The 14519-nt window shown below is 43.5% G+C and overlaps 1 protein-coding gene across 4 annotated transcripts in view; it reads right to left on the minus strand.

Annotated features, from left to right (window-relative positions):
* STK24 (serine/threonine kinase 24) overlaps positions 1-14519 on the minus strand; it is a 58803-nt gene that overhangs the window by 20500 nt on the left and 23784 nt on the right. The window contains exon 1 of one of the 4 annotated variants that reach the window (XM_066176385.1): positions 13075-13161. The exons of the other annotated variants lie outside the window; for them this stretch is intronic. The gene's annotated coding sequence lies outside the window, so the exon portion shown is untranslated. Of the gene's footprint in view, positions 1-13074; positions 13162-14519 lie in introns of those variants that run through there. 4 annotated transcript variants of the gene reach the window in all.

The following is a 14519-nucleotide window of genomic DNA, read 5'->3' on the forward strand; positions in this document are numbered from 1 at the left end:
CTCATGCTCCTGCCCTGCTTCCACAGGACATAGTCCTTCATGGACTTCTCCAACGTGAGCCCCTACCATGGGCTGCACTTCTTCATGAACTGCTCCAAGTGTGGGTCCCTTCCATGGTGTGCAGTCCTTAGGAAGTGTCTGTGGGTCTCCCACAGGGTCCTAAGTCCTGTCAAACCTGCTCCAGAGTGGCATTCATCGCTCCATAAGGCCAGAGGTCCTGCCAGGAGCCTGCTCCAGTGTGAGCTTCCCAAAGGGTCCCATCTCACTCAGGCACATCCACCTGTGTGGGTGGTGTGGGTCTCCCCCACGGGCTGCACGTGGATCTCTGTGTTCCCATTGAACCTCCATGGGCTGCAGGGGCACAGCAGCCTCACCATGGCCTGCAACACAGACTGCAGGGGAATCTAAGCTCCAGCATTTGGAGCACCTCCTGCCCCACCCCTTCTCCACTGACCTTGGTGTTTGCAGAGCTGTTCCTCTCACTTACACTCACTCCTCTCAGCAGCTGCAGTTGTGCAGGTTGTCCTGGGTTGAAGTATATTCTATCACCATCTTCAAGAACTGTTGAAACCAGGTGAGGCAGTGCTCCCTGCCTCCTCCACTCTGGCTTATCTTCTGTTAATGGGCCATCAGCACCTTTGCTACACAGCTCACAGATAATCCCCTCCTGGACTACCTACTGTTAATGGGCCCATCAGGCCTTATCACATGACTCACCATCCCATTGTGGGATGCTCCGCCCAGAGGGAGAAACCAAGCATTCCAGCCTGGATATAAGCTGAGACTCTGAACACCAGAGGGGCGCTTACCCACTGGATTCCCAGAGGACCCGAGCTACCAGACCTTTCTACAGGATCACTGCTTCAGGAAGACCACCTCATTTGGACTGCTTCCATCACTACGCTCAGGTTGTATTCTGACTCTGTCAGTGGTCTTTTGTATTATTGCATCTATTTTATTTTACTTTCTTTCTTTTTTTTTTCCTATTAAATTGTATCTCTGACTTGGAGCCTCTCATTTGTTTTGTCTTCAAACTACTACATTTTTTGGCGCCCAACGTGGGGCATAAGACACTGAGAAAAGTCAGAATTACAATTTTGTATTGAAGAAGACACCTGTTCGCTATGATGCTCAACATGCTTACATGTGTCTTATATCTATTTCTCTATATTTTTCCACAACTGGGGTACTATCTGCCAGTCTTAATGCTCCTGCGTAGACCAGGGTATGGTACTAAAATTGCTTTAGTGGTCTATTATGTCCATTGCTTGATAAACTCCGAGGCAATGAACATTATTCAGAATATACACCCACTTTTGTTTTCTTGTTCTGGTCTAGGATGCTACATCTGGGGCCTCAACAATCTCACCCAGCCCCTGTGGGGAGGGGTGAAGAATGATTTTTTCCAGCTTTTCAGGCATGACACAGCAGTTTTTGAAAATATGGAATACCCTCTGGATGCCAAGGACAGCATGATGTTGTTGTTAGTCCTGGTTTGTCTTCTCTGCACGGCCCGCACCATGCTTAGAATCAAAACACTACATGGTGTGATACAGCGTGTTCTGAAGGAAGAGGAAGAGGGAAAAAGAAGCAGAGCAACAATATCAGTGTCTACACAGAGTGTCACAGAGGTGAAAGGAACCAAAGGCAAGACAGCAGTGTCCTCATCTACACAGACCGTCACAGAGGAGAAAGAAGCCAAAAGTGAGGCAACAGTGTCCACATCTACGCAGACTGTCACAGAGGAGAAAGGGACTAAGGGTGCCATCAGCATCTCCACACAAACCATCACCGAACCGGAACAGCCTAAACCAGTAGCAGTTGCCCCCGTTCAGAAGAAGAAATCAAGGACCAAATCAGTCCGCATAGTGACTGATGAGGGTGCGGCAGGACCTTCACAATCAGCAGAAGAGACAGAGCCAGAAATCATCACTCGCTCTCTATCTCTGGGTGAGCTGCGTGACCTGCGAAGGGAATTCACCCGCCAGACCAACGAGTCCATCCTGACCTGGCTGCTCCGCATCTGGGACGCTGCAGCCAATGACACCATTCTGGATGGAAGTGAGGCCAGGCAACTGGGATCGTTGTCCTGGGATGTGGTCATTGACCAGGGGATTGGGAAAAGCCAAGAACCTCTCAGCCTCTGGCAGCGACTGCTAACAAGTGTGAAGGATAGATACCTTTGTAAAGAAGACCTCCAAGTGCACCAAGGAAAATGGAACACAATAGAACAAGGTATCCGATGCCTGAGGGAATTGGCTGTGTTGGAAATCATTTTTTCAGAAGATGAGAGATTTCCTAAAAACCCAGATGGTGTCCAGTGCACATCACGGATGTGGTTGAGATTTGCACGGCTTGGACCCGAGATGTACTCACGTTACCTGGCAACACTGCAATGGAGGGAAGGTGAGGACAGGGTAGGTGTCTTGGCTAATAAACTAAGAATTTACGAGGACACTGTCACTGCTCCAGTTCGTACCCATGTCTCGTCTGTGGAAACAAGACTGGCTGAGCAAGTCCGGAACTTGATTGAAGAAGGCCATCAGAAACTGAAAAAAGAACTTAAGGAAGAAATTTACCATATCCAGCCAGAGCCAATGAGAGTCTCTGCCATTAGGAGCAGGCGCTCCCCAGCCAGGGAGAGAGGATACACACCCCGAGGTAACCTCTGGTCTTTTCTTCGGGAGCATGGAGAAGACATGAGGAAGTGGGATGGAAAACCCACCTCCTCCTTAGCAGCCCGGGTACGTGAACTGAAAAGAGAAACACCTACCACAAAGAGCCCATCTAGAATCAATGTTGCTCCGGTCTCTCGTGCACAGAACTCCAGACGGTACAGGAATGACGATATGACTGATCCTCTTGAAGGAACCTCAGAAACATATTTACAAGAAGAGAGCAATGTATGCCATGACCAGGAATAGGGGGGCCCTGCCTCTAGCCAGGTAGAGGAAAGGGACAATCGGATCTACTGGACTGTGTGGATCCGATGGCCTGGAACATCTGACCCACAAAGATATACGGCTCTGGTTGATACCGGTGCTCAGTGTACTCTGATGCCATCAAGGTACGTGGGAGCAGAACCCATTTCCATTTCTGGGGTGACAGGAGGATCCCAGGAGCTGACTGTACTGGAAGCTGAAGTAAGTCTAACTGGGAAAGAATGGCAGAAACACCCCATTGTGACTGGTCCAGAGGCCCCATGCATTTTGGGCATAGACTATCTCAGAAATGGATATTTCAAAGACCCAAGAGGATACCGCTGGGTTTTTGGCATAGCTGCTCTAGAGACAGAAGGCATCAGACAACTGAGTACCTTGCCTGGACTCTCAGACGACCCCTCTGCTGTGGGACTACTGAAAGTTGAAGAACAACAGGTGCCGATCGCCCGAGCAACAGTGCACCGTCGGCAATATCGCACCGACAGAGACTCTGTGGTCCCCATCCATAAGATGATTCGTGAGCTGGAGAGCCAAGGGGTGGTAAGCAAGGCTCGTTCACCCTTTAATAGCCCTATATGGCCCGTGCGTAAGTCCAGCGGAGAATGGAGACTGACAGTGGATTACCGTGGCCTGAATGAAGTCACACCACCACTGAGCGCTGCCGTACCAGACATGTTGGAGCTTCAGTATGAGCTGGAATCCAAGGCAGCAAAATGGTATGCGACCATTGATATTGCAAATGCCTTTTTCTCCATTCCTCTGGCAGCAGAATGCAGGCCTCAGTTTGCCTTCACCTGGAGGGGCGTGCAGTACACCTGGAACCGACTGCCCCAGGGGTGGAAGAACAGTCCCACCATTTGCCATGGACTGATCCAGGCTGCACTGGAAAAGGGTGAGGCTCCAGAACACCTGCAATACATTGACAACATTATCGTGTGGGGAAACACCGCAACAGAAGTCTTTGAGAAGGGAGAGAAGATCATTCAGATTCTCCTGAAGGCCGGCTTCGCCATCAAGAGGAGCAAAGTCAAGGGACCTGCTCGAGAGATCCAGTTCCTGGGAGTGAAGTGGCAAGATGGACTGCGTCAGATTCCCACTGAAGTCATCAATAAGATCACTGCAATGTCTCCACCGACCAACAAGAAGGAAACACAAGCTTTCCTAGGTGCCATAGGTTTCTGGAGGATGCACATTCCCGAGTATAGCCAAATTGTGAGCCCTCTCTACCTGGTCACCCGCAAGAAGAACGATTTCCACTGGGGCCCAGAACAGCAGCAAGCTTTCGCCCAGATCAAGCAGGAAATCGCTCATGCGGTAGCCCTTGGCCCAGTCAGGACGGGATCAGAGGTGAAGAATGTGCTTTACTCTGCAGCCGGGAGCCATGGTCTGTCATGGAGCCTTTGGCAGAAGGTGCCAGGTGAGACTCGGGGACGACCACTGGGATTCTGGAGCCGAAGCTACAGAGGATCCGAAGCCAACTACACTCCCACAGAGAAGGAAATCTTAGCCGCCTATGAAGGAGTCCAAGCTGCCTCAGAGGTGATTGGTACTGAAGCACAGCTGCTTCTGGCACCTCGACTACCGGTGCTGGGGTGGATGTTCAAGGGAAAGGTTCCTACCACACATCACGCCACCGACACCACGTGGAGCAAATGGATCGCCCTGATCACGCAGCGCGCCCGTATTGGAAACCTGAATCGCCCTGGGATTCTGGAAATTATAACAAACTGGCCTGAAGGTGAGACCTTTGGATTATCCTCTGAAGAAGAGGAGGAGCAAGTGACACGGGCCGAGGAAGCCCCACCATATAACGAGCTACCAGAGAGTGAGAGACGATATGCCCTTTTCACCGACGGTTCCTGCCGAATTGTAGGTGCTAACCGGAAATGGAAAGCTGCTGTATGGAGCCCCACACGACGAGTTGCACAGGCTACCGAGGGAGAAGGTGGATCGAGTCAGGTCGCAGAGCTTAAAGCTGTCCAGCTGGCTTTGGATATTGCTGAACGAGAGAAGTGGCCAAGGCTCTATCTCTACACTGACTCATGGATGGTAGCTAATGCTCTGTGGGGATGGCTGGACCGCTGGAGAAAGGCCAACTGGCAGCGCAGAGGGAAACCCATCTGGGCTGCTGAGATTTGGCAGGACATCGCCACCCGAGTAGAAAGGCTGACCGTGAAGGTTCGACATGTGGATGCGCACGTACCCAAGAGTTGGGCTAATGAAGAACATCATAACAACGAGCAGGTGGATCGAGCTGCCAAGGTGAAAGTATCTCAGGTTGATCTAGACTGGCAGCACAAAGGAGAATTATTCCTAGCTCGTTGGGCTCATGATGCCTCTGGTCATCAAGGGAGAGATGCAACATATCGATGGGCTCGTGACCGAGGGGTGGACATTACTATGGACAGCATCTCCCAGGCTATCCATGACTGCGAGACCTGTGCTGCGATCAAACAGGCCAAGCGAGTGAAGCCTCTGTGGTATGGCGGACGATGGTCAAAGTATAGGTATGGGGAAGCCTGGCAAATTGACTACATCACCCTTCCCCAAACCCGCCAAGGCAAGCGCTACGTGCTCACCATGGTGGAAGCAACCACTGGATGGCTGGAGACCTACCCTGTGCCTCATGCTACTGCCCGGAACACCATCTTGGGCCTGGAAAAGCAGGTCCTGTGGAGACATGGCACCCCTGAGAGAATTGAGTCAGACAACGGGACTCATTTCAAGAATGGCCTCATAAGCACTTGGGCCAGAGAACACGGAATCGAATGGATATACCATATCCCATACCATGCACCAGCTGCCGGGAAGGTGGAACGCTGCAATGGACTGCTTAAAACTACCCTTAAGGCACTTGGTGGAGGGACCTTCAAAAATTGGGAACAGAACTTAGCGAAGGCCACCTGGATGGTCAATACCCGAGGGTCCATCAATCGAGCTGGTCCTGCCCAGTCTGAATCCTTGCATACAGTGGATGGAGATAGGGTCCCTGTGGTACACATGAGAGGTATGTTAGGAAAGACTGTTTGGATTAATCCCACCTCGGGCAAGGGCAAACCCATCCGTGGGGTTGTCTTTGCACAAGGACCTGGTTACACTTGGTGGGTGATGCAAAAGGATGGGGACACCCACTGTGTACCACAAGGAGACCTTATTTTAAGTGAGAACTGTGTGTAGGATTTCATTATATATATATATGTGTGTGTGTGTAGTTTAAGGAAGGTATTGATTTGGGATGATGTAGATGGTAATAGAATAAGGGGTGGATAATGTCCTGGGTTGAAGTATATTCTATCACCATCTTCAAGAACTGTTGAAACCAGGTGAGGCAGTGCTCCCTGCCTCCTCCACTCTGGCTTATCTTCTGTTAATGGGCCATCAGCACCTTTGCTACACAGCTCACAGATAACTCCCTCCTGGACTACCTACTGTTAATGGGCCCATCAGGCCTTATCACATGACTCACCATCCCATTGTGGGATGCTCCGCCCAGAGGGAGAAACCAAGCATTCCAGCCTGGATATAAGCTGAGACTCTGAACACCAGAGGGGCGCTTACCCACTGGATTCTCAGAGGACCCGAGCTACCAGACCTTTCTACAGGATCACTGCTTCAGGAAGACCACCTCATTTGGACTGCTTCCATCACTACGCTCAGGTTGTATTCTGACTCTGTCAGTGGTCTTTTGTATTATTGCATCTATTTTATTTTACTTTCTTTCTTTTTTTTTTCCTATTAAATTGTATCTCTGACTTGGAGCCTCTCATTTGTTTTGTCTTCAAACTACTACAAGGTTTTTTCCTCCCTTCTTAAATCTGCTATCCCAAAGGCACTGCCACAGTCACAGGCTCAGCCTTGGCCAGCAGCACATCCATCCTGGAGCCAGCTGGCACTGGCTCCAAGGGACTTGGGGAAAGCTTCCAGCAGCTTCTCACAGAAGCTACCCCAGTGGTTCCCCACTACCAAAACCTGGCCATGCAAACCAGAGATAATGCCTTGAAACAATAGCACAAGGCCAGCACAGAGCTACTATCAATTGTCTTTGGCATCACCACAGCAACGGGCCTCTGTCTTTCCTTCTTTTCCAAGTATCTCTGGCTTGCTTCACATTCCCTAACACCTACTGTTACTTTCCTTTTTAAAGCTGCCCAAAATCTTTTTTTGCTTGAACTTCTCACCCTCTTCAGTATATATTGCCATTTTGCTCTCAGGAACAGAATTCTGAAAGCACTACATTTTCCTCCATAGCCTAGATGAGTAATTATATATTACACATAATCACTTATACTTTCAAGAAGATACTACAGTTATATACTGACACCGGCAACATTCAGCACTCCATTTTAAGACCTGAAACAAACCAGTTTTCTTCTTTGAAGCATCAGCCACAACACAGCATAGAATTTTCTTCAAAATACAGTGAAGCCATGGTAAGTCATCCATCCAAATTTAGGATTATTATTTCTCTGTCAACTTAGATGAGCAGATTAATGAGGGCACATGGAACATTTCCTTTTTCACAGCATAAACAAGGGGTTTTCCTCTGATACCATGAAACTGAAGAAAGGAACAGCTTTGGAATCTAGAAGAAACTCTTAAGTTTCTGTAGATCCTTTCCTAAATACTGTTGCTCTTCTTGAGGTCTGACTTTTGATTTTTAACTCTGGAACCACAGAAAACCTTACAATAGCAACTTTCCCTCTGATGAAGTTTCCTTCATCAAGTTACTTCAATACTTGCAAAGTATGCGCAGATACAGTAGGCAAAGAATTTCCAGTACATAAAAATTGAAGACGGTACACTGAAAAAAAAAAAAAAAAGGCCATCCATCCAAAAAACTCCTATAGAGTCTCAAAGGTACATTTTAACTGAAATCTGAGCAGGGCAGAAGACTTACAGAAACAAGTAATCAAGATTAACATGTTTGTTTCTAAGTCCCTACAAAGTTAAAAAAAAAAATCTGAATAAACATGGGAGAGGTCTACCTTCAGAGATGCTTCATATTTCTTTTATGTGAAGAACATACACATTTCTTAGCACAATGATATTATACAGGAGAGACCAAGCTAAAGTAATCAACACAAGTATACAGCGATGAAATTTTTTCTAAATCTCCTTTCTTGTGGGAAGGAGAGACTGCAGAGGAAAATCTCACACAGTCACAAAAGAGAAGGACTGGAAGGACCCTGAAGTAAGTGCACTGAATGACCTGTGCAATTTGAAAAGTTGTAGTAACAACAGTAAGCATATGTTTGTTTTTAAGTGAAATAAAATCTCCCCACACTCTGAGAAAGAACACTTTCCAACTTGAATTCATTGTGAAAAAAGGCATTTCCCACCTTAAATTCATGGCACACCATTAGCAGCAGAACAAAGTGTATTTATAAACGTGTAAAAAGCTTGTTTATTTATGGACACAAGCCATGTTCAAACTCCACTCAGAATCTCTATTTGCAAGCATTAAAACACCTGTGAACAATTAGAAGCTAGAAATAATATACTTGATTGAAATAACATAACAGATCTGCTAAATTGACCTATATACAGAAATTTTACCATCACTGCATTAGGAGAAAAACCTAGAATACTGAAAAACAAAAAGACACAACTTCAACTGAACTGAAAAGAACAAACTAGTACCAAAACTGATATTCACTGCACAACTTGATGTGCGATATTTTGTTTAATAAATTTTTCAGTTACACCAAAGTAATAAGGGCCAGGAAAATACTCTAATATTTGAATACTGCTATAAATTTAGTATTGATATTCATAATTCTCCAAGCATAAGAAACCAGATGAAAAGAACCTTGAAATAAGCAATGCACACAACAGGATAACTCCTCTATATTGCATTTCTGCCACAGGTAGTCACCCTTACGTGGAGATTTGTCTTCTGTTAATCTGGTATTGAAAAACCCAGAGAAGCCTGACAGGTGTAGCAATCAGAAGTCCTTTAAAATACTTGCATACTGATTCTTTAATGCTTGACTTGAAAAAGCATGAGATGCAGACATCATGGATCTTGGTCTTCCACATGTACTTTAAGCCACCTTTACAACTGATTCCCTCCATTTTTGAAAGAAAGAAGGATTTTTTCAGGATCATTTCACCCTTGTGCTTTTAACTGCATCTGAAGCCCCTGCTGTTCATCAAAGCCACCAGGTGGCAAAATCATGTAATGCCAAAGATGCTTTCACCTACCCCACACCCACAAAAAAAAAAGAAGGGTCTGCCCCAAAACAAGCCATGTAACCCACCAAAGACAGAAGCACAAAACTACCTGTCTAAAACGAATCTGAAAACATTTACTGCTCTGACACCCTTCACAACAAGAGGGAGACTGATTAACCAGAGAACTAACTACACCTTAAGGTATTCGAGAGTTCATATATCTGAATTCTTCAAAGTGCCTTCCTTTCCTCACAGTCATCAAGCACAGCTTCAGGGACCATCTTATGTATTCACCCTCTCCTTTCAATACCAAGTCATAAATGTAGCCACTATCTCATTATACAGGATGAAGAACCCTGGTATTTGAGCTCTCATTATTTATTAACACACATGGACATTGGGAGATTACACACAAAGATACTGATCAGGCATCAAAAAAAAACAGGTTTTTGTATGATGTCATAAATTATGCTTTCAGGCAACGCCAGGAAATGGCATTTATGTATTTGTGGTTCCTGCTCCCAAAACTTTCCACAATGAAGGTTACCAACTATCTCAAATCTGAAAACATGTATCAATAAGTATCAAGACCTCCAAAACATTGTAAATGTCATTGCCCTGGAGCTCATTCTATCATAACAAAAAATACACATGCAAGAAAAAAAATTATTTAATGCTTTAGAGAGAGGACACCTATGAGCTGATGTATTGCCATTACATCCTTGAAATTAATCAGGATTTGCAAACTTTCCAATAGCTGACTGTTCAATTTGTAGACCCACAGAATTATTAGAACAGATCCAACTGCCAAATTTGAGTTCTTCAGGAGTAAGCACAAGGTGGCTACTACTGTTGTTCAGCAAATGAACAATTTTGCTAAGGAATAAAATTCAGATCTACCTCAATTCTTGTCACTTTTTGACTAATTATAAATGTTACACATATATATATACACACACTATATATTTTTGGCTCAATTTAAAACTGATCAGAACTACACCCAGTGCTGCCATATGTTAACAGCACAGAATGAGTAGCATACCACTATCTGCTCTTTTATTCCATTTTTTTCAGTACACAATCCTTGGAAAGGGAGAGAAGGTAAGCAATGCACCCCTGAGCTTCAAGCAGCTTATCCAAATACCAGTCTGGTTGCTCAATGTCATAGAATAACTCTTCCAACAGACAGCAAGGAATCGACTGATACCAAAAGTCAGATACTCACAATAAGTTTCTCAAAATTTGAACATTATAGGTACCCAATTCTGTTAGTGTAAGAAGTAAATAAAGTCCTTTCCACTGCAAATGGAGAAATCAATCCTACTACTCCAAAACTCCAGTCCTATGGCTGTTAAACAGTTTCAGGAAAGGCTATAATGTTTTCAAAACTTTGTGGAATTGTCTTCACAGAAAACAAAGTCAGAAAAAGTATCTTTCTGTGCTAATTCACATCATCTTTCTAAGACAGCATAGTTTGTTCTTGAAGGCAATCTCAGTAAGCACTGTTTTTTTCCTCTGTATCTGCAAGAACAGAAAATTTTTAGCCTTCATTAATAAGGAATAATAATACCACCATCATTCCAATACCTCCTGTGAAGAACAGAGTTCTACAGTGCACCTAATCCTTCACTTGAGCTTTTCTTTGACAACCTAATCGCCTGCTAATGTTTTTCCATCTAATTCCTCCTACTATTACAACATGAAATTGTATAGATTGGTGTATTATTTGAAAACTATTTGCTTATGTTATTACAGATTTCATGAAGTAAAATCAAACTCTAGTGTCTTCTAAAGACACTTGTTTCCAAGCACTTGAAAGTCACATGGCATGGAAACTGTTGGTTTCAAAGAACAAGAGAAACTGTTTTATGAGATAACAACACTACACAGACACAGGTACACCACCAAAGACATCCTCTGGATAAAATGTCTTCTCCCACCCTATCCTGACACAACTAACAATCCATGCTTTAAAGCAGTCCTCAAGTACTGTCCCGTTTTCTTAGAAATGTGAAAAAGTACTGAAACACCAACAGATGCCATGAATATCTTTAACCTTGCAAATTAATATACCACCTTGGAGTTTCGAGGTGTAAGATGCGCAAAAGTAGATGGTATGAAACACAGATTAAGATAAACTATTAATCAATAAAGTATGGCTAAAAATCTTGCCATTCTGAAGTAGATTATCTCATATACTACTGAAGAAAACAGTCGAAATCGATTTTGCTTCCTAAATGAATGAGTAGTTCTATCAATTTGAAAGGCTCCAAAGTGAAATAATGTTGCTTTGAATATCAGCTTCCTCCAGGAAAAACTGACAATAGGAGGAACTAGTTCTACCTTTAAAAGGAATTTTTAAGTATTTCATGAATTCCAGAGCCTCCAAATAATATAACACTTCCCGTCTCTAGCTAGGTCTCTCATTTTACCAGAAGAGATGTCCATCAACAGACAGTTTTAGACCAGAAAGCAGTCCAGCAATTGAGTCCTGTTTCTACTCTTCCTTGCTGTATTTCTAGAGAAGCAGGCATAAGACCAAATTTATATAAAAATATGTCCCCCGCCCAAAAAGAAACCAAAACAAAAAAAAAACCAACAACCAAAAAACACCAACAAAGACCATACCCAAAAAATCCTCCAAACACAACCAACTCCACTTTCACTGACAGTAAAAGGCAGATCAAATGAGGGAAAGAAAAGTTGCCTTCATGTCCACATATGTAAGTGCAAAATTAGGCGGAATATTCTTTTCCAGGACAATCCATCTCTTTACTACTTCAATATATCTAAATATATTAAAGCTTAAATGGTCTGAGTGCCAATTATACTCCCCAAATCCACACCCTTAGAAAAAAAAATAGTAGCTGTTCAGCAAACATATGAGCATCTTCACTAAAGGTCTACTACAAGCCCAAATATTTGTACAAAAAAAGAAAAAAAAAAACCCAGAAAAAAAAAACCCCAACACAACCCAAAACCTCTACAAGGTTCTTCCTTATGATTCCAGTCATATTCCTAGTTTTCATATAATAAGAATATACTGGAATATATAATTATATATATATATATACACACATATATAAAATATACATAATATATATTACTCCATAATATATATTACTGGAATAAAAATGTGAAAAGATCTAGAGCTGAGTATTCATACAATTCAGCTGAATTAGGTGGAGAAGGGGTCAATGTCACCCCTGAAAAGTTTGCTTCTACAAAACAACAGCTTAAAAAAGCTACCATGGGCATTTTGTGTTTAAATTTATGATATCAGAGTAAATTTCTGTTTATTTTAAATGGTTTTCTCCACTAAATTACTTTTCCATAGGCATTTGGAAGTCTGTGTTTCATGTAGGTAGCATCTCCAACATGGAAAAATAATTCCTAAGGACTTATTTCCCTCAAGGAGAATAAAATGCAGCAATTTACTTCTACAGAACTTCTCTGGAATAATGCTCACTAGAAATTCAAGCACACAAAGAGTTACGTGAAAATCATCTGGATATAAAGGGCTAATTCAGAAATCTATTTTAAAACTGGGTTTAAAACTGTGTGAAGTAAGCAGCATTTGGTTTTGGTTTCTTTTTTTTCTTCCTCCAACTTTAACCTTAAGGAACAAGAACTGAGAAAAGCTCAAGTTTGGACCTCATCCAAAATATGAAAATAAAAAAACGAAGGGAATGAGGGAGCTCATGTCTGAGTTACACTCCAGAAGTGTAACATGTCTTTTTCCTTTCCACTGGGGGCACATTCTTAAGGAAATCGACAGCAATGGACAACTTTGTGAATCTTAAGGGGGCTGCAACCAGCTGATGAGGCCCCACATAGTTCTCAAAAAATTGTTCCAAAGGAGCCATGAACAATGGCAATGCTGTAGTAAAGAATATTACCACGCTGGGGTGCAGGACTGACAAGTATTTTGTCTGGGGAGCGTTTCTGAGGCGCTTACCTCCTTTGAAGTGTCTTGGCGTCAGGATGAATGCTAGCTGTCCTGGGGCTGCCATCCCTTTGAGGGGAGGGAGATACGGAGGAGCCCAAAGGTTCTCTTCTAAACACAACTCCTTACTGCAAGCTGGCCAAAAGGTCCCTGCAATCAAAGAAATCATTGTGGTTTTGCATGTGGCGCATTTACGTCCTTTCATCAAGGTTTGTCAGCTATCTAACATGTTCAACCACAAAGGAAAAAATAAAGGCATCTGCTGGGTAGCCAATGCAGAACAGAAACTAAGTAAAGAGAACTGTTCGTTCCAGTTTGGACTCTGTGAAGTCCATGAAAACCACAGGTAACATGACACTTAGGACTAAGCAGAACCACCTCAGTATACAGTATTTTATGCATGTATACATGTATAAAAAAGCTGCTTGCCTTTGGAATCATTCTCAAATGCTCTGGAACTCCTGCCTTCTTCAAGTCTCAAGAAAAAATGTCACATTTTAATTCCTAGACATACATACTAGTCAATTCTACTGTCTAATGCAGTACACAGTCTTCAACAATTACCTCTTGCAATCACCACAGCAGTATACAATTAATCTTTAAATGCATCCTTTTTGCCATAAGCCAGTTCTAGCAGAGTTTGCAGAGCCACTTGCTTGCAAAAAAACTCACAACAATGAATGTTCTGTTACAGCGCTGAAAAAAGATTCCTTCTCCAGAGCATTTAGCAGACTTTTGTGTTTGCATGCCAACATGCTAAAGCCACGAGCTCCATGTTTCTCCTAATGTCAGTCATCTCTAACAGTGTCCATATTCACAGCCTCCTTGGCACATTTCCTGGGCACATGCCCTTCCACCATAGAAATTATTCTTTACAGCCCAGCTGTCACAAGCCTAGGCATGTCATATTAAGGACATGATTTTTTCCCAGAGCTGCAAGCTAGTGGGCAATCTGGATCTGTAACTTCTACCAAAGTATAGTACAGTAGAGGCACTGTAGACGTATATAGACACATATTTCTTAAATTGGCTGCAAAACCAGCTCCTAGCTAGTAAATTCTAGAAGCTTACACAACAAGAGAAGAACAGCACACATTTCACTTCATATAGGAATGGGTAACCACTACTTTGGAATACTAAATGTATACGAACCCATGCTCTTCCTCTTCCCATCTGCCTACAGCCACTTTTCCTCGCCTTGCTTCATAACACAGTGGTGGAAAACTGAAAAATTCTGTCCCTTACAGCCTTTTAACCGTTACGGTTTTTATTTTTAGTGGGACTGACAAGATTAATCCTTCCGTTCCCTGTCCACCAGGTAAATAAGTACTTCATAACCGTATCTACCAAGCCATTGTCTTATGGGGGAAAAAACCCCAACTGCTAACTGGGGTAAATCTTTTCCCAGGGAGTCCACTTACAGAGACACACAAGGATTAATGAGTGACTTATGTGGT

Source organism: Chamaea fasciata, unplaced genomic scaffold (genome assembly GCF_029207755.1).
Source record: "Chamaea fasciata isolate MVZ Bird 193981 ecotype frontalis unplaced genomic scaffold, bChaFas1.0.hap1 SCAF_2, whole genome shotgun sequence".
NCBI lineage: Eukaryota > Metazoa > Chordata > Aves > Passeriformes > Sylviidae > Chamaea > Chamaea fasciata.